This window comes from Magallana gigas, chromosome 8 (assembly GCF_963853765.1).
Source record: "Magallana gigas chromosome 8, xbMagGiga1.1, whole genome shotgun sequence".
Classification (NCBI taxonomy): Eukaryota; Metazoa; Mollusca; class Bivalvia; order Ostreida; family Ostreidae; genus Magallana; species Magallana gigas.
This window is the reverse complement of record NC_088860.1, coordinates 35,601,820-35,627,374: the sequence shown is the minus strand read 5'-3', so window position 1 is coordinate 35,627,374 and position 25,555 is coordinate 35,601,820. Positions and strand designations below refer to the sequence as shown.

General features: G+C 33.9%; 1 protein-coding gene and 1 long non-coding RNA gene across 12 annotated transcripts in view; one reads left to right on the top strand and one right to left on the bottom strand.

Moving 5' to 3' along the window:
• Positions 1–25,555, top strand: part of LOC136270987 (uncharacterized) — a 71,327-nt gene that overhangs the window by 19,999 nt on the left and 25,773 nt on the right. The gene's annotated exons all lie outside the window — the stretch shown is intronic.
• Positions 352–19,551, bottom strand: LOC136270562 (uncharacterized). Of its 11 annotated transcripts, none has more exons than XR_010708347.1 (13): positions 19,414–19,549; positions 19,197–19,259; positions 19,059–19,107; positions 18,237–18,394; positions 17,653–17,738; positions 17,142–17,519; positions 15,979–16,320; positions 14,439–14,685; positions 13,923–14,083; positions 12,016–12,426; positions 9,874–9,997; positions 2,594–2,670; positions 352–2,351 (listed from the first exon to the last, which is right to left on the bottom strand). It is a non-coding gene; the product is annotated as an uncharacterized lncRNA (long non-coding RNA). The 11 variants fall into 11 exon arrangements; XR_010708348.1 differs by having other exon boundaries at positions 18,245–18,394; XR_010708346.1 differs by having other exon boundaries at positions 14,439–14,696; positions 17,653–18,394; positions 19,414–19,551.

Sequence of the window (25,555 nt, the reverse complement as noted above, 5' to 3'; positions counted from 1 at the left end):
GACCTAAAAACTTTCAAGGTAACTGCAGACAGACCAAATATACTTTCTTTTGGCGAAGTGTATTGAAAAGAATTATGAATCACAAATATTTTTCAGCGAGATTTTCAAAGTTCTGCCATGACCTTAAATATCAGACATACAGACTTAGCTCAAGTTTACCGCACACCCCTCACACTCTGTGTGAAGCATGAGCTGAATTGAGCCAACGAGAGAGGTCATCCTCTAGACAAGTGATCTCAGATGGACAAAAGGGTGGCCTAAATGATATAATTAATGATCTATATTTCATATTGTAATGTGTGGTATGATACAATGTTCAAAATTTGATACATACATAATACAATACAAATAACAAGATATTGTGTTGTTTAATACAATTATTATATTCAATATTAAATGATATGCTATAGCATAGGCTCATACACAATACAATACAAATAATTATATTCATGAATATTAAATGATAGGCTCATATTATACAACTTCCTTTTCAATGTTATATATTACATTACATTACAAATGTAAAATACATGTATTATATCAAATCATACAATATTGTCTCATTTTAAAAAAGAATGTTGTATATGATGCTCCAAAACATTTAAAAATGTCCAGTATAGCACCAATACCCCCACCCCAACTTTGTCTCAGTGAGCTAAAACTTGACCATCAATTATTATTAGAGAAATTTACTTAATAAATAAAATAATCACAAAGAGATCAAAATGTCAATGTTTTCTAAAAAAAAAAAAAAAAAATTCTAGCAAAGCGGAACTGCACAGAAAAGAACGCAACAGAAATCACAAGCCATACTTTCTCAGAAAGCATTGAAGAGGGAGAGAAAATAGCATATGGATCAAGTGTATTTGAGGTATATATCACAATAATGTAAATAACAATGTTTAATTAAATATATAATATTGTTCCCTTAAAAATCATGTCTGGGTTACAATGAAAATTTCAATAAGAATTGTACTAAGGAGGCTTACTTAACCTTGAAATGTTTTCTACACTCATGCAGCCAAAAACTACTTGATACTTGTTAAATATGCAATTCTGCATAAAAGTTTGTATTTTCAAACATGTAATCTCAGTAAATGTGAACAAAAATCCCTGGATTTGAACTCATTATCTGCTGTTAACAAGCCAGCTGAGCTATGACGATATTCAACAAAAATGATCAATACAAACAATTTAACAAAACATTTCAATTACCGCCTTGTGATGTACTAGTGCAAGTCTAGGCGAAGTGAGATACCTTAATTGTTACCAGTTTTGTTTAATAGGAAACAAATTACACAAATGATGAAAAAAATATCTTTCTGATGGCAAAAATTTAGCTGTGAATCTTTGACCTTTAGTCTTGTAATATCAATAGGGTTCAACTAAGGGTGTTAGTTCTACGAAGCACAATCTTAAACAAATCTAAGCAATTAGGTAGCAAAAAAAACGAAAAAAAAATATTTTCATTAGTTTGAAAGAAGTAGATGTTACACATCACTTGAATTTATTCAACGTTCTAAAGAATTATTAACTTCTTTACAGAGCTTTTCCACAGACCTTCAATGCTACATGGAACTTCTGTTGCTGTACAAAGGGTTTACTCCTATTGGAGATTTTTTCAACCACTTTGTACTGAGAGACTATGATATGAATGCCAGGCAGCTTGAGGTATATCAAAATATGAATGCTGTATAGCATGTATTCTCTGTGATAGTATATTCAGGTATGAAAAATCAACAGAAATTAAAATTACATAAGATTCTGGAATCAACAGATGGCTGTTTACATAATGAAAAATAAACACCCTAATCAAACACTGTATTGGTTGTAATACCAGAGCGAAGTACTGAGAAACGCATAAACGAGTCCACATTTGATACAGTGTATTGGGATAATAGTTCTATGTTCAGATTTGTCTAATGTAATCGCAAAAATTGGTAAAGAAGAATAATATTTTTGTTACCTTTAAAGATTTATGCCACAAAAGTATCAAGCTGCAGGAAGTACACATTATACCTAAACAGTTAACACATACTTAACCTTCATTTAGCATGAAAAGCCTTAATACTCTTAAGGTGAACAAAATATAAGCATAATCAAATGAAACAGACTGAATTTATACATGACAAATCACCAGAGTAAGCATTATAAACACACAGCTCCTTTCATATATAGGTACTTTGTTTTTTTTTCTTTCAGGCAAACACATTTCTGTTTGTTCGCAGAAAGAGCCTCTGCTTCATAGAAAGTGCATTTCACTGGTGCTTCGCATGCGAGTGCAACACCACTAGGGCATCACTAATCAATGGACTCTCGAACTCTGTTGATATATCATATGAAGGTACATTCTGGAATAACAAATTTAATAAGCATAAAAATTCTGAAAATTATACATATAAAACACATGAACAAATTAATCATTTTCTTTCTCTTTTAAAACAGTACTAGTATACATTGATTATCTATACAAATACAATTAAATATCTTTGTAAAATGTTTCAACTGTGTTTTAAGTCTCAAAAAATAGCTTAAAGCATATATGTAGTTAGGTCAGTAACAGAACAAGAGACCCAAAGGCTACATTGCTCACCTGTATAACAATGATCAAAACTTTGGCTTGCCATAGATATCGTTAGTCACTATTCCTGGGGTATCCAGAATCACGGTCTGAAAAAAAGGGGTAAAATTTTAGAATCATGAACAACACCCAACCCCCCACTTTTGATCAAATTTTGCCTGAAAAAAGTGTGTGTTATACATATTGTGTTTTGCGACTCTACGCTAAATGAAAAAAGAGAAGAAGATTTTTAAGATTTAATACATTTTTACCATATTACCACATTGGCCAACTTTAAAGCCCTAACCCCTAGCCCATGGAAAATGAATTTAACAATTTAACTAGAGGACTTAATGGTCATAATAACTTTGCATTTATTTTTTATCCCACATATGTGGGATACAGAGTTGAGACGGTTTTTGAAATTTGGCATTTTTTGCATATTTGGCCCCGCCTATGGCCCTTGGGGGTGGTAGAGCCATGAATTTACTAACTTAGATTCCTCTTACCATACATTAAGCATATATGCCAATAACTTAGATCAGTTTAACAATGAAATATGACACAAGTATTCATCTCCTTGAAACTGGACTAGTTCCATTCCAAGTAATAAGGAAAATTACCTAAAAATCGATGTAAATCAGATGAATTTATTATCTTGATGGCTTAACAAGCTGAAGTAGACATACACAGCAGCGATGCTATATCCCCTTTGCAACGAGTTGTGCGAGGAGATAAAAACATAACAACTTTTTACTTATTAATTAATTGTACTCCAAAACAAGAGGCCCAATGGGCCACATCGCTCACATGAGCAACACTGGCTTAATATGGGAGCTCAATAAAGAAATAAATGGCAATTTAAAAAGTTCACCTGGATATGAAGTTGGTTGGTCACGTGATCAAAACCTGTAAATCCCAAAGGGCTTCTCAGTAGATTTGATCACGTACTAACCAACTTCATATCCCCGTGAACTTTTTAAATTGCCGTTTATTACTTATATTTACGTTTGAAAAAGACAAAAATTGTTCAGAAGTGTAAAAATTACCAAGATTGTAAGTTTTGATTTAATCATTGCATGTTCAAAAAAACGTTAATTCATTTAAGAAATAAACAGCAATTCAAAAAGTTCACCAGGATATGAAGTTGGTTGGTCACGTGATCAAATCCTGTGAAGCCCAAAGGGCTTCTCAGTAGATTTGATCAAGTACCAACCAAATTCATTTCCCCGTGAACTTTTAACTTTGCTGTTTATTACGGTACTTATATTTACGTTTGAAAGGGACAAATCGTAGAGAACTGTTAAAATTACCAAAATTTTATGTTTACAATAATCCAAGCGACAAGCGCGTGCTATGATCATTGTGACGTCAGGAAAAGGTTCATTAAGAATTGAAAGTTTTCGCTATTTTATAGGTTCATATAAGGAAACATTTTTGCAATTGTAAATATTTAAGAAATAAACAGCAATTTAAAAAGTTCACTGGGATATGAAGTTGTCACAATTTTTACAATCTAGAATCGTAACTATATATACCTTTTGTGTAAATATTGGCATTTCTGGTGCATTGGTTATTCAAAAGAAATTTTTAAACATTTTTCCTATGTTTTTCTATGTTAGACTTTGACCCCGTCTGGGGCTACAGTTTTGGTCCGAGGGTCACGATTTTTACAATCTAGAATCTTCATTTTACATATCAAAGGCCAATTCATATTATAAAGAATGTGCGTAATTCAAATACTTAAAGGAATTTACTTGCCATGCATGCAAAATTACATATCGTTGATTTTAAAATAAATAAAAATCGATAAAATCAACTCCCGTCAGTACTTTGATTACACTATTTTCACTATATATACACAAGCTTTTTTTTAAAAATATTGGCATTTCTTTTGCAGTGGTTCTAATGAGAAAAAGATTTTTAAACATTTTTCCTTGGTATTTCCATGTGAAACTTTGAACCCTGCCCGGGGCCCCAGTTTTGGTCCAAGGGTTAGGATTTTTGGGAGCTGATTTTAATCAACTCTTCTATGCAGTTACTCTGACAAACCAAAAGTGAAAAAGTGTTTGTACCAAAACACAAATCATCGCCACTGACAAGACTTAGTTCTTGAAAATAATTGATAAATTCGAAATAATGTACTGGCACTGTACCAGTTATCGATTAAAATTTAACATTTTTCGTAATTCCTTATTTCTTGGTATTTTTGGATAAAACTTGATATACTTTAAAAAGTGAAATCCTTATTTATCAATCTGTTAGTTTATATCATTATTTAGAACCAAAAAGATCTTGTTTTGTGCTTTTTAGCACGCCCTGAATTTGCTGAGTTGTTACGATTTACTGTACCAGTTATCGGCTGCATGATAATAACATAGTAAAATCCGTGTTCATGTTGATTTTATACTCTGCTAAATGTAGTTTGAATTATGCCCCTTGTGGGGTCAGACTAAAGTAGTCGGGGTCATGATACATTATAAACAAAACTCATAAAATTATTCGTTTATTATCATACGGTAATGCAGCAAATCGTAGACTATTCAATACATAATTGTGCAATCAGGCGTTCAATTGCGCTACGAATCTCTCAGAAATTTGTGAATTCCTTTTGTTTATAATGTTAAATGTATTGATATTATATGGCAAATCAGAGAAGGGATATAATAACGTATCACAAAGAGGTAATGTTCTATTTTTAACTTATTACGTCATTTCCCCCACTGCTGAAAGTGCAAAGATGTAAAATCGGCGGTAAACATTGATCGTTTAAGCTCATGTATAAAACATATTCAAGAAAGTTTTAAAGCAAACTTACTTTACTTTTTTTTTAAAGATTTAATACATTTTTACTATATGGCCATATTGGCCCCACCCTAGAGCCTGAACCCCTGACCCAGAGTCATGAATTTCACAATTTAGGTAGAGGGCTTCATGGATTTTCTGCAGCAGGCAAGATAATTAATCCCAGGGGATTAATTGTTCTGCTCTCTCATCCTTTTCTTCTAAATTTTAACAATAAGATTTTTTTTCAGAAATGACAGAATGGGGTTATTATCTGATTACCTGTTAAAATTAACAGCATTAAAGCAGAAAACAATAGAATAAATAATTAAAAAATAAAATAGTGAAAAAGGATATCTTAATATATATCTTGATTTTAGAATTCAATAAAATTATCATAAATCATTGTGTACGGTATATTAACCAAAATAAAGTATGAATATTATATTTTAAATCCATATTTCAAAGAATGTACACAATACTAAACATCATTCAAATTTTAACTTCAAAACAAAGTTCATTTGCAAACACAGACAGTGCAGTAATTAATCTCAATGTGACAGATAAAGCTTAGAATTTTCTTCCTGTGGAAGGTTAATTAATCCCAAAGGGCAAATATTGCACAGCCTTCCAAGTATACAATGGTAACATTGTCAGCAGTTATCTCTCTTTGCCCATTCATTATTATGCACCACCCCAGCTCCAAACCAGAAGACATAGAGAACCAAACTTGGCATCAAAATATGTATTTCTGCCTACTGAACTACCATACCAAATTTGAACTTGATTGGGCAACCATAAAAAAAGTTATTAGAAAAAAACAGAAAATTTGTGGACGAAAGAGTGACAGACGGACAGAGTGATTACTATAGGGCACCCGCAAATCCTTGCGGGCCCTTAATTTTTGCAATTTATATATTCCTTCCCATAAGGATAATTTATGCTAAACTACGTTGAATTGGACTCAGTAGTTCTTGAGAAGAAGATTTTTAAAAATGCACCCCACTTTTTCTTCGGTTTCAAGGTTTTCTCTGCTTTGAATACAAATCGTACTTTTATTTCTGCAATTTATATTCGCCCTCCCATAAGGATGCTTTATTTCAAATTTGGTTGAAATTGGATAAGCGGTTTTAGAGAAGAAGTTCAAAATGTAAAAAGTTTACAGAAGGACGACGGACAAAATGTGATCAGAATAGCTCACTTGAGCTTCAGCTCAGGTGAGCTAAACAAGAGGCCCATGGGCCACATCGCTCACCTGAGGAACAATAGGCCTGAAGGGCCATAATGGCTTACGGGTTTGATATGACTATATTTACATGGATCGAGTATGATTCCCTCTATTTCTTACGGAAACTTTAGTTTATTTATAGCTCTATAGAAAGTAACTAGCTACATGTAATTCATAGATCTATAGAAACTAACAGGACCGATATCAACATGCCCCATTTGTTGATTGGTCGAACATTAGTGACCGAAACAGACAGGATTGAAATCTAGATGCCTCTTTTATCAATTGGTTGAAACCACCATTGCTTTTAGGAAAATCATAGACTGCATAAAATAATGATGATGATGTCAGACTCAAACTCCACTTTGAGACAATTTGTTTCTTTCTTTTATCCAACGACTGAAGTACATTAACTGTAAATTCATTCAACTTTATATAGGACACAAAAACACTTAAAACCAACATGCTCTCAAATATCAGTATACCTTGTATTCCTACGCACTATGAACTTGTGCGAGAGTTGGTGCACGGTGCAACGTAACAGCGCCACAGCCAGCACGAAATCATTGCATGTAAAAATAATATAACCAAATGATGAAATGTACTGCATGTTATGTACTATAATTAATGAATTCTGATGAAATCTACACCAACAAGTATTATTCCATTTTATTTGTATTTCATAAATGTATAATTGTTCATATTTTTCTAGATTTTTCTCTACTTTTTTAAGAGGCTGACCTTCACAAGCTTTTATAAGAAATATAGATTCACAAGGCAGTTCTAACACCTTCTGTTTTATTTTTTTCCCTTAGTACAGAGATAAACTCTTTGGAGGGGGGGGGAACAGGCAGAACTATGCAATTACAGCAAACTTGTTTTGACACCAAATTTAATTAAAATTAATTACTGCACTATAACTAAAATTTGCAGTCAGTCTCTCTTCACATGACATGTATACACAGTCATTTTCAGAGGCATACTATACGATGTCTCTATGTTATAGTAATGTGACATCGCTTCCGTATATGACTTGCAATCAAGCTTAACTGTATATTGTTTTCTTATTTGAGTACATTTGGTCTCAAGTTTCCAATATTTTTACGACAAATAAACACTTCAATCATAGCACAACCAAGGTAACACCATTGAGGGAACATTGTGCTATTTTTAGATCTTGGAAAATCCCCAACATTCGATGATGGCGGAGGTGTCGAGGAAGGCACATTATATTAAAACAAGTAGTAATTGCCCCTCTATTTATACATTTATTACCGATTTATACTCCCAGTTTCAATATACCTCAATCATAAGTTCAGTTCTTTAACCGTTAAACACTTTCCCCCTTGCTGAGATCGATGTCGATCGAAGTTAGCGACGCTCTCTGCGGGTGCAAACGTTTTTATGAAGATTGAACGAAATAACGACAACTTTACATTTACTTATCACTGTTAGGATCTGAAATAATTGGGAAAAGATTGTTTGCTTACAATACATGTAAGTATGCATAGCGGAAAGCATGGCGACAATGTGTGATGCATGGCGGGGGCCTATACCTCTATGCAAAAACGGCCTAGGGAAAACACTGCAGTTAATATTCATTCGCGTTAGATTTCGAGTTTATTTAAGTAAAGTCAATATTGGTTACAATAAAATAAGTTATAATAACATATGGAAAGTATAATCTTGCTTAAAGATATTTATTATGAACAACAAACAGTTAACTTTGCAACATTCGAATAGAACTATTTTTTGTCGCGCATGTTCAGATAACTGAACTCTTTGCCGTAAAGATTATCCGGCAACTAGATGGCCGTAAGCCATAAAAATCAGCTTAATGGAGTCATAATACAAACAATCTGGACAATGTACAATTAATAAATGTAGATCCTGTATAAATAAAATCCATTTTTTCCACCTGGATATTCTTATGTTTATAATCATTAGTCCCTTTTCTAACATGATGATTTTATAGTCATATCACATGTTGAGTATTGCAGTCCTCAAAAAGATCCGTTACAATTGTTTATATATGGGATATTAAGCTACATCAAACTCTGAACCTTCTTGTGAGGGGAAAGAATTGTCCTGGAGCCAAAGTCTTAACAATTATAAAGAATCATATGGCTGATTAGTTTCTGAGAAGAAGATTTTAAAAGATTTACTCTATATATTCCTATGTAAAACTTTAACACCCCCCCCCCCCAATGTGGGCTCACCCTACCCCCAGGGATCATGTTTTCACAACTTTGAATCTGCACTACCTGAGGATACTTCCACACAAGTGTCAGCTTTCCTGGCTGATTAGTTTCTGAGAAGAAGATTTTTAAAGATTTACTCTATATATTCCTATGTAAAACTTCGACCCCCCAATGTTGCCCCACCCTACCCCCAGGGATCATGATTTTCACAACTTTGAATCTACACTGCCTGAGGATGCTTCCACACGAGTGTCAGCTTTCCTGGCTGATTAGTTTCTGAGGAGAAGATTTTCAAAGATTTACTCTATATATTCCTATGTAAAACTTTGACCCCCCATTGTGGCCCCACCCTACCCCAGGGGGTCATGAATTTCACAACTTTGAATCTACACTACCTGAGAATGCTTCCACACAAGTTTCAGCTTTCCTGGCTTTCTGGTTCTTGAGAAGAAGATTTTTGAAAATTTCTCGAAATTTTTCATTAATTTTTAATTATCTCCCTTTGAAAACGAGTGTGGCCCTTAATTTTCACAACTTTGAATCCCCTTTGCCTAAGGATGATTTGTGCCAAGTTTGGTTGAAATTGGCCCAGTAGTTCTTGAGAAGATGTTGAAAATGTGAAAAGTTTACGGACAGACGCACAGACGGACGACAGACAAAATGTGATCAGAATAGCTCACTTGAGCTTTCAGCTCAGGTGAGCTAAAAACGAATCAATACGCCTGACGTTACGTTTGAATTTTACATCATTTTAAAGGTGAAATGACCTGTTTTCATCTACATTGAAGAGTAAAAAAATTAAATTATAAGTAATGAACTCAATATTATTAGTTTTATACGAAGAATTTTTCTAAATTTATGCTAAAAAGACAGAGGTCCTGTTATTAATCTAATAATCTGATCATTACCTCAGTTCTTGTGGCATACCTAGACAAAAAGTGAGTTAAAATTTCAAGATTCTGCGATTATTAGTTGCCATAAAATCTTTGATGAAACACAGACGACACAAGGGTAAAACAGTATACAGATACTCCTTTGGAGTGGGGGGGGGGGGGGGGGGGGGGAGTTATTTTTGCTTTCAGCTATGGGGAGCTTGTTACCGTATAATTTTTTTCTTTACTTTCTCTTCTCTCTGCCATAATAGCTTTCCTGCAGAAGTATCCGAGATGCCTTCACATTGATGCGATTGCTTTCCTGATGGAAAGATACGACTCCCGTGAAAACCTGGAAGCAGAAGGTATAACTGGGTATAAGAGGAATACAAGATATTTATCTATAACACAGGTTACTTACTTTGTTTGCTATGAAAACTAATTACTTTCATTGCGAATACAATCAAGAGACCTATGGGCCACATCGCTCACCTGAGCAACTATGAGCAACAATGGGTGTTCAAAAGATATTGTGCCGTATGGCTACTTGATAGAATAACAAACAAGTGAAAAGCTGTCAATGTGACAGCAAACCGGGTTTTCTTTTATGTAAACTGTATCCATAATCCATGTCAACCCTTATCCAGTGAAATGGAGTACCCTACATGTATATGCAACATTTTGCCAAAAAATGACTAAGTACAATTGATCTGCAAAAGAACAACTTCCTATCTTGAGAACTGTAGGAGGAGTTATCCGTACAATGAGGGTACCCTATATGCAACATTTTGCCAAAAAATGACTAAGTTCAAAAGCTGGTATTTTTTCGATAAATTATCGGAAATCAAAATCCTAGCAATATGCACACCTCTGATATATGTACAATTAATCTGCAAAAGAACAACTTCCTATCTTGAAAACTGTATGAGGAGTTATCCGTACAATGAGGGTACCCTTTTGGCAGCGGCCCGCCCACCCATCCACCCGCCCGCCATTTCCACCATTTTAATAACCGGATTTTTCCGTTGGAAAACCCGGTTAAAAATAAATATATTGTCAAGTATTCGAATTTTACACTTATTTTTGTATACACGTAATCTTTCACATTGTACCTTTATGGAATTTTATTTTAACCAAGAATAAGAAAATCCTAAGCAAGTTATAAAACTAAACAGGGGTACACTGTTAACTTCCAATTCCCTATTTTTTCGTTCTTGCCCCCCCCCCCCCCCCTTATAAAGCGATCAAAATATTTGAGAATATATAGGTACATTTCGTTTCTCAACTACTTACTAGTTATTGTATTTTTTTTTTAAATATATCCAAATAGTTATTCTATTTTATAAAAAAAAAAAATCCTATAGATGTACATACAGACATGCAGATGACATTTTTATTTCTCTTAACCGAAATTCGTTTATTTTTTTTTCAGAACACAGTTACTCCTTTCACAGATATCAGTATCAGTATCTGGTAAGAAGTGTTGATGATCTAATGTAGAATCAATAATATTTTTATATAATCTAGATATTTGTTTGACTATTAGGTGCACATCTTCAGAAAGTGTTCCATATATGTACTTAATTTCAGACTATATACCACGGTAATAGTTTTCAAGTCATTGGCAAGACAAAATTGGATCTACATACAGACAACGAACAGGGCAACTCCATTTTATCCATCAAACTTCATTTTTGAGATACAGGTATATATAGGTATCTTGAACATGGGATATCTCTAATACCCCGCTTATGACTAAGTCTTCCCATGGTCCCAACCATTTTCTCTATGTAAAAGTATTGAAAAACTCCTGATATCTGGAACAGGGTAATCTTGAATACCCTGGTTTGTCGAAGTATTTTGAAAATTTGTTTGTACATGTAATAGATAAATAATCAATACTTTGATGCGTTTAATACGTATATTGCTATATATTATGTATTACATTGTATATACTGTATTTTTCGGGGCATATGGTGTAATTTTATATAAGTTTTTGCATTAAAAACTGACCAATTATTATGACATTGCATTTGTTTTAATCTATTACAATGAGGCATACTTGTGCAAAGGTTAAGGAAATTCCATTGGAAGTTTTTTTAATTTACTAGAAAATTGAGATGGAGTGCAGACACATTATTTGTTTATGCGTAATAGAAAAGCAATTACAGTCCAGTACTTAAACATGTGTTGATATAAGAATACATGGAATTTAATTTGGAAAGCTACTTTCAATACCTCAAACCCCTAGATATCTCGAAGTTTTGTTGATGTTTCCCATCCCCAAGTTCAAGATACCGATATTTACCTGTAATAATTATAACCATTTAAATCCTTGAGAATGCTTTGCATCTACTAATTTTTGCTTACCCTTTATTGTAGAATGACGATAACAGAATACAGGAGTTGTCATGGGATGGCGATTACCTTTGTGTCACAAGCCACGGATCATGTGGGATTGTAACATATAAAGAAAAAATGTTATGCATTACATGCAAATCACCTCAATGTGAACATACGTCATTTTTAGTTGAAAATGCAAAGACCTTGAACATTGACTTGCCAGAGAATGCCTCCAAAAAAATATCATCATGTCCTTGGGTTAAAGTTTTTTCCAGTAAAGGCATTCCTTTTGATCTCGATGTGGACCTGAAGCAGCAATATTCCAGACCTCTTCTTGATAGAATTCCAGAAGGTCTTCTTGCTGAACCAAGAGACGGTGTTTGCGGGCAGTGTGGCAGCATGTGGTCAAATGAACTTTTGAATTCAAAGTCTCTTCCCCTTGTTGATAAAAAAATAACAACAGTAGTTCAAGGTATATGAACATTATGAATATGATAAACTGAAAATCTTCTTACACACAGAACAATTACACAACTACTCTTCCTTTAATCATTAAAAAAGAAAAACAAGAGGCCAATTGGCCTTAACAGTCACCTGAGTAGCATATAACCCATACACAAACTTGTCGAGGAGTCTGGAGTGTGCATTTAATTAATCAGGTTTCATTCTGGAGTAGAAAAAATTATAAATTTGTAATGACGACCACCTCCCTGCATGAAATCTTTCGAAAAGAACTATGAAACTTATAATTTTGGCAAATTTTTTTTAAAGATCTGGTCTACAAAATCATGAATTCAGTTTTCCATTCAGGTGTGTGGGAGTAAAGAAGATAATTTTTTAACATATTATGCATTAACACTTATACATCCATTTTGGCCCTGCCCTAGAGTCAAAACCCATCCTTGAGGGGACATGAAAATTAAAATTTCAGTAGAGGACTTCCTGGTAAACACAATTATAAGTCAGTTTTTAATACAGATGTGTGAGATTTAATAGAGAAGAAAATTTTTAAACATTATATGCATTAACACTATATTGCCATTTTGCCCCCCCCCCCCTCCCCACCTCATATCTTGAACCCCTGACCCAGGGGCCAGGAACATAAAAACTATGCAACCAGTTTTTTTCTCAAATTTGTGGTAGTAGAGTAGAAGATTTTTGAAAATTTGGCTTTTTTTTCATAATAGGCCCCACATGTGGTGCCCCGGTGTGGTAGAGCCATGAATTTAACAATTTAGATTCCTCTTACCATAGAGATGCCTTACACCAAAGATAATAACAATCAGCCTTGTAGTTTTTAAGAAGAAGTTAAAAATGTTAATTGTTAACGCACGACGACGGACGAAATAAGATAGCAATAGGTCACTTGAGTTTACTCGGGTGACCTAAAAATCTCACATTTATTACGCCCCCCCCCCCCATTCCTTGACAATGCTACACAAATAAATGGCAGATACTGACACTGCTGAATGGTATAAAATGAGAAATACTTTTAATATCTTTCCTGAATATTAAGCTGGTCTAAAGAAAACACAAAAATAATATATCAGATACTTCCCCTGCAATGAGAGCAAAATTAAAATCTACAACACATGGAAACACGCAGCCATTAAATTTAGAACAAAATTTTTGAGTTCTACACTGATTTAAAAAGAGTAACTGCTACAAGTGTTTTCGAGATCAGATTTTTTAGTAAATATTTTTCCAAATCGGATAAAAACAGAAATGAATAATTTTCCATTCAAAAAAGTTTTGAGTTGGCAGTAAAAGCTAGGGTCCGTCAGGAAAGCAGAAACAAACCTATTTTTAAGGCCTAACAACAACGTTGTTCATTGACATTTTTAAATACAAAGAACCCAACAGCTTTATATTGTTATTTTGTTAATACTTGAAACTGTGCGATATTTAAAAGGATTAAACTAAAGAATCTCAACTTCATTTCAGTGGCTGAAAGAAAATGCAGCAACAACACCTGTGATGCACTCTTGAAGTATGATGGACAAGAGCACTGCGTCTTTCACACAAGCCATGCTCTCATTGCGTATGAAGTTCTGTTCGAGTTCATGGACTTGTTTACAAGAAATAGGTGATTAACCTACAATAAATATTAGGCGTAAATGAAGCAAAAAAAGATGACACAATGAATGTAGCCTGTAGAACACTCTCTCCTATTGTTAGGTTTACTGTTTATATGATTGTGTAAAGAATATTCACTTGGCTCAGTTTTGTTCATAGTGGAAAATATGGGCATGTCCTACTTTATCAAATGCAGTTTTTAGCATCCAGATAAAATTTTATAAAAACTCGCACAATAGAGGGGATATTTTAATAAATGTTGATCCTTGTAATAATAAAATAAATGTTGATCCTTGTAGTAATAAAATTTTTCCATATTATTGATCAATATAGCATCTATCATTTTTCTTTTTAGAACAACTCTCTACACCTACTTTTTGTCCCTGAGAGACAGCCACGAGAGATCAAATGACCTTCGATTCCAAAAGACCTTTTCATATGCACATTTTAAGTTTGCTTGGTATGGATTTCTGGAGTTGTTGTGTTCCACAATCGATTTTGAAAAAGGGTTTCAATGTGGTCAGTGTGGGTCATCTCCAGTAAATGTCATCATGGATGCAACAGCACTTGCTCATAGGAAAGACCTTAAGTTTTGGAGCAGCAACCTTCAGAACGCCACATCTGAAAAAGTTCTGCAAGTCCCATACACGTAGGTCAAAGATAACATTTTGCAAACAAACTTCTACAACAAAGGCAGATCTCAAACAAGATATCTGTGAGCCGATGCTTATTAGTAATACTCCCGCTCTGATGTGAATATACACAACAAAGTCATCATTTAACAGGAAGTTGATGTTCAAAGTTGGTACAAAAGAACCCACATATGGCATGTCTAATGCAAGAGTGTATTAACCATGCATGTATGGAATCAGAATTTCTTGGCAATATGAACATTTAAAGCTGCTTGGTCCTATTTTTTTGTTATTACAGTATCAAAATTTTTCCATACAAATCATTTATCTTAGAAAGTTATGGACTTTCTCCTATTTACACCAGCAGTATCAGTCTCCTTTCAAAGTTAGAAATATTCAAAGTAAAAATAAATAATTTCTTTTTGGGCAAACGAAAAACAAACCAAAATGCATCACGGGAATGTTTAGAAAATGAAACCCCTTGGTTTCGTCCCTCAAATGATTGGGGTTATTCAACCCTCATGCTATGCATTAATTGTAAAGAAAGCAGACTTCAGAAATATTAGCGAACAAAACGTACACATGTTTATTTGTAATTTGTCTGATCATTTCGACTTTTATTTAAAGCGATGTCAAATTCGCAATACAACCATACCCATCTCATCATCAGGCTGAAATTTAACATGAGGCGAAATAATGCGGTACCTTTTAATGTCGTTTGTTTTGTTAGCAAATTTTATAAGCATTTTTCTTCATTGAAATTTGGCATAATTGACGGGTAAAACTACTGCAATGTCTATCATTATACATATACTAAGCATAGCCATCGTTTAAAAGAGTGCATAAAATTTGATATAAAAATGGACCAAGCAGCTTTAAACAATGAGTCCTAAATACCTACAAAGTTCAATGCAGATGTTTATTTGAAAATCTAGGGTAAAAATAAACAAATTCATCAATTATAAGGAAGTTGGTACAAAAATTTATCCCACCACATGCCTAAACATTAAAGAGTGCATTAATAATTGCTGGGGACAATGCGACAGAAATTTTTGTTATGGATGTGCAGACAGACAAACACACAAGGGTAAAACAGAGTACAGCCCTCCCTCAGAATGGGGGTATTACAATTAGTTCAAAATTCTTAGTTCAAAAGGGACAAAATTCCCAGAAAAAATGTAAACGACAGCTGTAATTGGATAGCCATTAGTCCCTTAAGCGACTTGATCAGTTGACCTAAAATATGTACAACATTAATCAAAATAATAAACATTTAAACTACCATTTTTTTTTTAATAATTCTAGCTGTCATAAAGACCGTGTGCTGATCGCTGATCCATACACAAGATCACTTCTTCAGAGGTATGCTAAGGAACAGCCTCCACTGACCATGCTGGAGTTCACTAAAATGGTGGAACTCCTTGGATTTCACAGTCAACCACTTCAAAATCTTGTCAAGTCCTTTGGTAACTCCACATGCCCTCCACCATATGTACCTTTTCTGAAAAGTCTTGCCTTAGATAGCCCCATTTGTGGGATGTTCCATCCTTCAAAAAATCTAAGGCAAACTTTGATAGAAATGAGGGAAAAGGATCCGAAGACATCACCAAAGCTCCTTGAAGACCTGCAAATGCAACTGCCATTGGTAAATTCTTTATGTAAGCTTTTGAAAAAATAAAACGAGAGGCTGACAGGCCTAATAGTCGCCCAAGTACCATAGCCTATAAAAAGATCCATCAAGGAATCTCATATTTCAATCGATATATTTTTTAAAAAGTAGATTGAGTTACAGATCTGCAACAATTTAATCATGTAATTGAAATAAATAGGGGCTGGTGATTACTTTCATTTATTGATGTCTCTTTTGAATCTCAGATCTTTTCCACTTAAATTACCTGGTACTCATAAAATATAGTCCAAAATTTGGCTTAGTCAGCTGTTTGTTTTGTTTTTTAATCAAATTGTTGATTTTGTTGTTCATCCTTCTTGTAAACAATGTCAATAATAGCAAACTAGAATTCCGCTAATGTCTTGGAAAAAATATTTTCTTTGCACATGTACCCTGAGTGCACATACAATATACATTTTCTACTTTTGTTTTTTAAATTAATTTCTAAGCATAAATGATCTGCCGACTCCAAACTTGCCTTTTTTGTTGTTTAACATTCGTCTTACCGAAATGTGTCAACAGCAATTTGACATCCATTTCTATTGGTCAGGGTTTCTTTTTTCTACTATTGTCATCATAGTTGTCTGAATATTTTCAATTTTGTAAGACTACAAGTTATTGGCTATGTAGTTTTTTAGAAGATGTTAACACATGACACACAACAACAGACGAAAACCAATTGCAACATGTTACCCGAGTCACTCAGATGACCTAAAGAATGTTTTAATTAGTATTTCATTGCATAATTAGTATACTAAAGATAAAAACAAGCATACCATTTTAATTTTGCTTTATGACTGGATATTGAATTCCTTTTCCTATTATTCCACACAGGTTTTTAAGTTGATTTGCCTCTTAAGTAGAACTCCTCCAGAACTCATCGAGTTGCTCATATCTTTAGAGGAGAAAGCTGCCGAGAGCTACCCTCCAGATACCATGGCATCTCTATCTGAGGATGAAACTGAATTGAAACTCAACAGTTTTTTCCCATCCCTCCCTATCCAAAGATGCAGGGGAACGTATGAGATGGACTTAAAAGGGTGCAGAAAGAGCAGCCACGACTGCAACAAAAAATCAAGAGGCCACCCTAGTCTACTGCCTGGAGTGTTTTGCCTCTTTTGTGAACATGGTATTTAAATCTATATTTCCATTTTCTACAAACAAAAAAAATCATGTCATATCATGTCATGTTCTCTTTAAAAATCCATTTACTGTAACAAAACTTATTTGCCTTAAAATGTTTTAGATCTTTAACAAAATAATTCTTAATTTCAAAACTGAACATGCTCTTTGTTCTTTTTCTGTCAACAGGTATCTGCTATGGGTATGAGCTGATGGATTCCAATGAATCGCCAAACATCCCATTCACTCTCCTTTTGACAAGATTTAAGAAAGGTAATTATTAATATTTTCATTTCAAAGCACACCTGTGAAAGAGTTAAACACAAAACCCAATACATTGAGTAGTAAAATGTATTTTAAAAACTGCATTACTGATAAATCAACATATAACATGTACAGTTCAGAAAATTGTTTTCTGCTTGTTATCTTGATTTTGTGGTTGTATCAGTATGTACCACACAAGATCAGGTTCTAGGGCCATAAAAGTTAAATGAGCTCACTTTTGATCTCAGTCTAACTTTTACAAAAGGAACATAGTGGAGAAGTGAGACCGAGATCAAAACTTAAAGTGAGCTCATCTAAGTTTTATGGTCCCGGGGCCAGAACTTATGTCCATTTAAAGCATCTTATTACTTGATTTTAACTATTTCTTGAAGATATGAATGCATTTGAGTTTCAAATATGTGATCTGATTTCCTTGTAAATTAATTTGCATTATTTTAATAAATTGAAATATTGTTTTAAACAACCCTTTTACTATTTCACTTGCAGCTCCATCCACTGTCATCTATGACAATTCTTGCAAGCTGCACACCTACTGCTTGAACCGTTATCCTGACTTTTTTAGAGGAACATGGTTTTTAGTTGACCGGCTGCACTGGTTCAATCACAGAGGCTGCAATGATGGCTACAATTTAAATGAGTATGCCCAGTTCAGCAGTCTTAACAGTCAGGCTGCTGAGCAGTGCAACAGCTCACTTGGTAAATTGAAGTCAATGCTGTCGTACATGACAAACAAAAATTTTCACTTGCATTGTAAATTTTACTTGTGGGTTTTGAACTTAAGAAAGCAACTTAAAGCTGACATTAAAGCATAAATTCACTATTGTGCATCTGATGTATGCTATTTTATGCCACGTACAAAAGAAAGAAATAATGTATAAAATCTGCACAGATATGCCTTCAATTTTTTTTTTTGCCATGCAGGATTTTATCACTGTTGTATACGCTTCATTTAAAACTTTATTTTGAAACTAGGCAGCGGATATGTAATGTAAAAGAAGGAAAACATTGAGATTCAAAACAATGTGAAAAACTGCATATAATTTGATTTATTGCGCTATTCTGAATAGCTTAATTACGCTATATACCTTCTTCAAGCTACATGTATATAAATCAGGAGGTTGTGCTGGACCTGACACTAGTATTATACACTGTTTAATATAGACATCATGAGACAATTAACAGATTAAGCATCTGTGTTGTTTGGTTTTTGCCATTGTTTGCATGTGCAATTAAATTCTTCCTATTTTTTAACATGTTCTTATTCATTATCAAAAATGGACACTTACTCCGTAAAAATGTGGTCTGAAAGCTGTGCAGCTGACTTAGGATATTTACCTGTAAAAAATAATTACAAACGTTACACGTTAACAGAGATATGGCTAAATGTTGCCTTATATGTTATATATAAGAAATATCAATCTTACCGTGTTCAGTTAAACCGGGTCCGTAGGATATCTGTCATTTTAGCGATGGATCATCCCCTCAATCTATTATTTGAAAATGCCAAAGTCAATGTCATTCAATGTCAACAAAGGCGGGAAATTCACATGCTTAGTAAAGGAAATATAACAATTGATGTCATAATATACATGTCGTACTCTGAATATTGAATTCTTTGACAATTAGGAGAAAAATACACACGATTTGGTAACTACAGATGCCTTGTAATTTCTCGAAAAGATGGCGCTCCCGCCAATCCTGCGCAATAAAATCAACTCCTCATGTGTTTTAGTTCAATGCGCAGATATGATAATCACTATTTTTTTTTAAAGCACAGTAATGTTTATATTTATCTGATAAGTTAAAAGATTATTACTTCAATCACTATTGCATAATATTCATAAAACCGGTTGAAAACCAATAAACAGATAAGATAAACTGGGAACTATTTTTAGTTGAGGAAGAACTTTTTTGATCACGTGTTGTCATGTAACAAATAGCATGTGAATGTGATTACCGCATCCCCCCCCCCCTTCCCCCCAGAAAACACAATTATCCCTCAGACCCCCCCCCCCTCCAATTTGTGGTTTTTAAATAAAACGGTATTCCAATTAAATACATGCATTGTATGATGTTGAAACATAGGCGTCGAAACCGGGGGGGGGGGGGGGGGGTGATATTGAAATTGGAGTCATAGATATACTAGCCCCCCGCCCATGCCACGGATTAGGAATTTCATAATTTGGGGGAAAAAATTTTTAGTTACTCTCATCCTTTTCTTCATTTCTTACGTGATGATGAGAAATGATAAAAATATCTTCATATAACGATCGGATACATTTCAGTTCGTTATAGTCAGTGCCATACAATATCATTATGTACCTGTAAGGAGGTTACGGGGGTAGCAATCTCCTTCCTTTTTTATTTACAAAAATTACATCATAAAACAAGAGAGAGCGAGAGAGAGAGAGAGAGAGAGAGAGATTGATTCAATAATAATAAAATAATGGTCATTTGGGGTTTTCCCTCCTGAGTAGTTCTACATCTGCAAATGAAAGGACAAGAGCGTACAAGGCCTGCATGACAAATCCCCCGTACCCAGGATTTTGAAATGACATATGAACATATGAAAATTCTGTATATTTGAAACTGTGCATCAGTACATGTACATGTATAATATAGAACTGCATCCTCTGACAAATACATGATATACAATAATACATGCACTTTTGTTGTTTTTCGATGTTTTCTAAGCATTACAGCATGATCTCATATCAATGTTAGCGCTATTTTATCCGACATTATGTGTGCAGATTATGAACATTACGTAATTGTTGTCATTATATAAATGGTATTAGAAATTTTTTTTCATAATAATCCAATATAAAAACAAAACACGTTTTACTTAAAGGCAAATGAATTAAAAATAAAACGCCGTCTTTAGGATTCGAACACGTACCTTCTCCATGGAGAATGATGGACTACGAGCCTCGCTTATCACATTGAGCTACGTTGACACATTTGAGTAACAGTGAATAAATTTAACTCTTTGACAATTATCAATAAAGTAAAACGTTTTTGGTGAAAATCACAAATTTGACCCATTATGGGTCTAGACTCCATTTTAATAAATCAATAATAAAAATCAATATAAACTAATTCTTTAAATAAAAGTACTTTTAGGATGGAGTAAGGACCCATTCATACCTACTTTTGCAATTAAGAACAGTGAATGGTTCAAGATTTAGACAAGAAGCGATGTGCAGTTTAATTTGGAAACTTTTGCCTGTCGTGTTAATAAAATGAAATCACAATATTGATTTCCCTCGTGAAATTTATAATGAAAACAATGCATACAAGTCAAAAATTTATATTCCAACTTGAATTGAAATTCTTTCGTCCTCATTGCTCCGAGTGGGGGATATACAACGCCTTGTTCGCCCCTGTTCTTTAATTTCCGCTAATATTGTGTACATATAGCAGAATTGTTGATGCATACCACTTCTGGGACATTTAAGATGTTTCATTTCAGGAAGCTTCTCGAGATACTACTCTAGGATAGATCTGCAACCTCCACTAATTGAAAACGATTGTTTTTGCTCCCCTTTAAATTTTAATTAAAAACCCCATAAGAATCATTTTAGGGATTCAAATCTCAAAATCTCTCTTATTTTATAAAAACACATAAAAGCAATAAACTTGTGATACAGACCAATGCCGAGCTGACCTTGCAGATAAGTGGACTATATAAAATACAGAGCTTTGTGAAGTTCAGGTTTACGGGAATAATTGCTATTTATCCGATTTGAAACGAATGTCCACCAAAATATTGCAGCCTCTGAAAGATATTTCATTCCCATTAAATTAGTTGATAAAGCAACTGATGCTGTAGACTGTCCCATGCAAGCATACATTTAATCTCCGATTATTATTTTTTGTACATCCCAGTAACTGGGATTTCATCGGTTTAATTTTGATTTGTGGTATCCCAGTAACTGGGATGAACCGGTAGTCGGTTTAACTTCGAAGCTGCGAGAGAATTTGAAAATATATAAATTCCTTACATGTTCTCTGGCTTATGTATGTATATATATATATATATTCTATTTACATATTTGGCCCATCTGATTTATAATATGTAGAATCCTCCGCCATCCTCTTGTTTATTGTTAGCCATGTGTACCTCTGAGCCACAATTGGCCCCTTTTGTCAATAAAGAATACAGAAACATGATTGATTTCCCTTGTGAAATTTATAATGAAAACAATGCATACAAGTCAACAATTTATATTCCAACTTGAATTGAAATTCTTTCGTCCTCATTGCTCCGAGTGGGGGATATACAACGCCTTGTTCGCCCCTGTTCTAATATTGTGTACATATAGCAGTATTGTTGATGCATAGCACTTCTGAGACATTTAAGATGTTTCATTTCAGGAAGCTTCTCGAGATACTAGGATAGATCTGCAACCTCATATTTGGCCCATCTGATTTATAATATGTAGAATCTCCGCCATCCTCTTGTTTATTGTTAGCCATGTGTACCTCTGAGCCACAATTGGCCCCTTTTGTCAATAAAGAATACAGAAACACGACGAGAAGGAGTCATTATAGTTTTTTAATGTTATGACTATGCAAAATTTATAAAGTACCATATATTATATTTATATTAGAGTACTGAACAGCGCTGTACATATAAAAGTTATGGACATAGGAGCTAAGAACATAAGGAATATACCTAAATACAAGGGTTGATCCAAAAGTAATGTCACACTATGCACCGCATTTCACACTGGCACTGTATTGTATAAATTGATACATCAAAATTTTCCTTATCAAAATTTTAATTTGAAGGTAAATTTTCATTAAATTCTGTTGAACACTCAACAAGCTATTGACGTTTATAGCATGATATACGTGACATCGCCGCGTCATGAATTTGCGTCTTTTTGAAAGGTTTGTATTAATTACATGCTACAAAATTTGAAAGAAAAAAAACAAACAACACAATCTTTGAAACAAATATATCACAGACTTTTTCTAACTGTTTTAAAAAACTAGGGAACGTTACCGTCCATTTCAAATATCCACGCAATGCCTTTTGTATCTAGATCAAGAAGTTAAAAGACTGGACATGCGAATAGTGATACGAGGCATTTTTTGCTCCGATTGATTGAAATCACTAGAAAATGTACTGGAATTGACATATCAACCTAAAATTGAGATAGAGCGAACAGGGTACCCTAAACGTGGTTCCAATCTATAATAAAAGATTTTGGGGAAGATTGTTCCACAAATGTAGAACTGGCGACGTCGAACCGACTGTTACCACCAATAGTCCGCGCACGCGACTGAACAAGGAGAATGAGCTCTCCAAACGCAGGAACCTATTCTGGCTTGTCGATCTGGACCAGTTCTTGTCTTTACAAGGAACTGGTACATACACCGTGTTGTAAGGCATTGCCGTAGCCCATAAGAGAGGTCACAAATGGGCATGTACAAGGGTTTTACTAGCAAATCTTGTGATTCATGTTCAGTACCGAATCAAAAATGACAATCAATTACAATTGATGAGACATTTATTTTGTTGCCCTCAACAAAATTAAATTAAATTGAATTAATTTGATGCTGAGTTCTTTGAAGTATTGATTTTATGTTTTGGAGCAAAGACAATTAATTATCTCTGTTTATTTTTCTTGATTAATATTCAAATATCAGACAGTCAAATCTGCAAACGAGATGCTACGTGTATATATATCCAGTTGCTAGTAGGTGTAATTGATTTTCGTCGGCATAACACTTGAAACTTATGTTGTGTTTACGGCAAATAACACAAATTGGTTTAGCAAACACGCTGTAAAGCTTTGGTCCAAGGACCGAACCCTGTGGTACACCAAAATTCAATTGAAAGCGATCACTGAGGCGTGGCTGTATCCATGACAAGGCAGCACCTGTTATTCCAAAAGAAAATTCTAATTCGCACGATTTTGGTGGAGAAGACATGGTGATCTTCCAAACTTCTGATTCTGATGCTGATGTGAAGCAATGGAGGGGTTTACCTTTAAAGTTGGGGTCTGCTCTTAAAACATCCACATGGGTCTTTTTATTAAAGACAGAGAGATGGTCTCTAGTTTTATCCAAGTAAAAATCAAAAGTGTTAATTTATATAATAAAAAAATAATGCAGAGTTTGTTCTGGTAACAGTAACTAGAATTAAGCGACAAAATATCAAGTTACTCAAAGTGGTGTATTTTTGTAAAATCCCTTATAATCATCAACAGTCATAATGATATAAAGCTCAGTTCTCTTACAATAAACTCTCGTTCTTTATACGCAGTTGCTGTCTATAGTTACTGGATTACCACCACGTTCGGGAATCTCCACGACGAGCTCTTCCACTCAACGCAATTCTTTTATTCAAACACTAATTCATTTCACACAAATAAGACACTAATTACTAGTATAATCTTGAGCAGCACAAACATCACATTTCACTTATTAAGCTTTGTAGACAGCCCTGTGGGGATTTTAATAAAGTTTTGTTAATCAACAAGGAAATTTGACAAAGAAAATTGTTTTTTGTAAAAATATAAAAAATGAACATATATAATTTGCGAGAATAGTTATTATTGTTAGTTTTGAATTTAAAATTTCTTATTTACAATAGCACAGACACTGACACGATTTTTTTTAAACTTTCGATTCCATACTGAAAATTATTGGTTTGTAGCATTCAAGGAACTTAATTGAATCTGACTGTTTGTAACATATTGGAATATACAGTACGTATCTTTCAAATTGTTACAGTCGGGTAATATTGATTTCTTGACATTCAAATCACTGATATTCCAACTTAAATATTAAAAATTCACAACAAAATTAATGTGATTATGAGTATTTCCTTTTATGTATTTTATTCAGTTATCAGTTCTTGTTTTGATATTAGTTTGATATTGAGGTAGAAAATGATTAAATAAATTGTTTGATACACATTAATAATTTTGTTAATGAATTCATTATAATTGTCATTATCAAGCATAATGACTTCGACGGCAAGAAATGATGAAAATCTTTTCATCACAACTCGCACTTTGCATGTAAATACCGGTAACATCTGACTCCGCAAGAGTAGCCGCTCGGGGAAATCGGTATCAAACAATATTTAATTAACAATATCAGTGAAAATAGATTATCAGACCACCCTCATACCTGTGGTCATTAAATTTGTAAAGGTACATATGGAATTTTGTGTACTATTGCGTAATGGCGCAGTTCCCGCAGTGTGATTTGCATAAATTAATAACACCCGGTTACTGTGAGGTCGTCTACAAGTCTAGAAATGGCCCAGTAGTTCGGTTAAATTGTCAATTCATCAATTCTTAAGACACGACCAATTGAATGTGTCACACTTCCTTACGTCACATGAATTGGACGTGATCCTTTTATTTGCAGAGGCCCGGTTACTGGCGGGATTTTATTATTTGTAAAGGCCCATTTACTGGAAGTAAATTTAATGAGTTGTAAAAACCCATTTACTGGGATCTTAATCTACTCATATCATAATGTCTCAATAATTGGGAATATTTCTCCATTTTAAAGACCCTGCAAATTGGGGTTTTTCTTACCTGTTTGTAAAGTCCCAATAACTGGGATTTCATTAACCTGTTTGAAAAGGCTTAGTTACTGGAATTCATTTACCTATTTTAAAGTACCAGTTAATGTGATTTCATTATTTCATATCATAATTATGTCTCAATAATTGGGAATATTTCTCCATTTTAAAGACCCTGCAAATTGGGGTTTTACTTACCTGTTTGTAAAGTCCCAATAACTGGGATTTTCT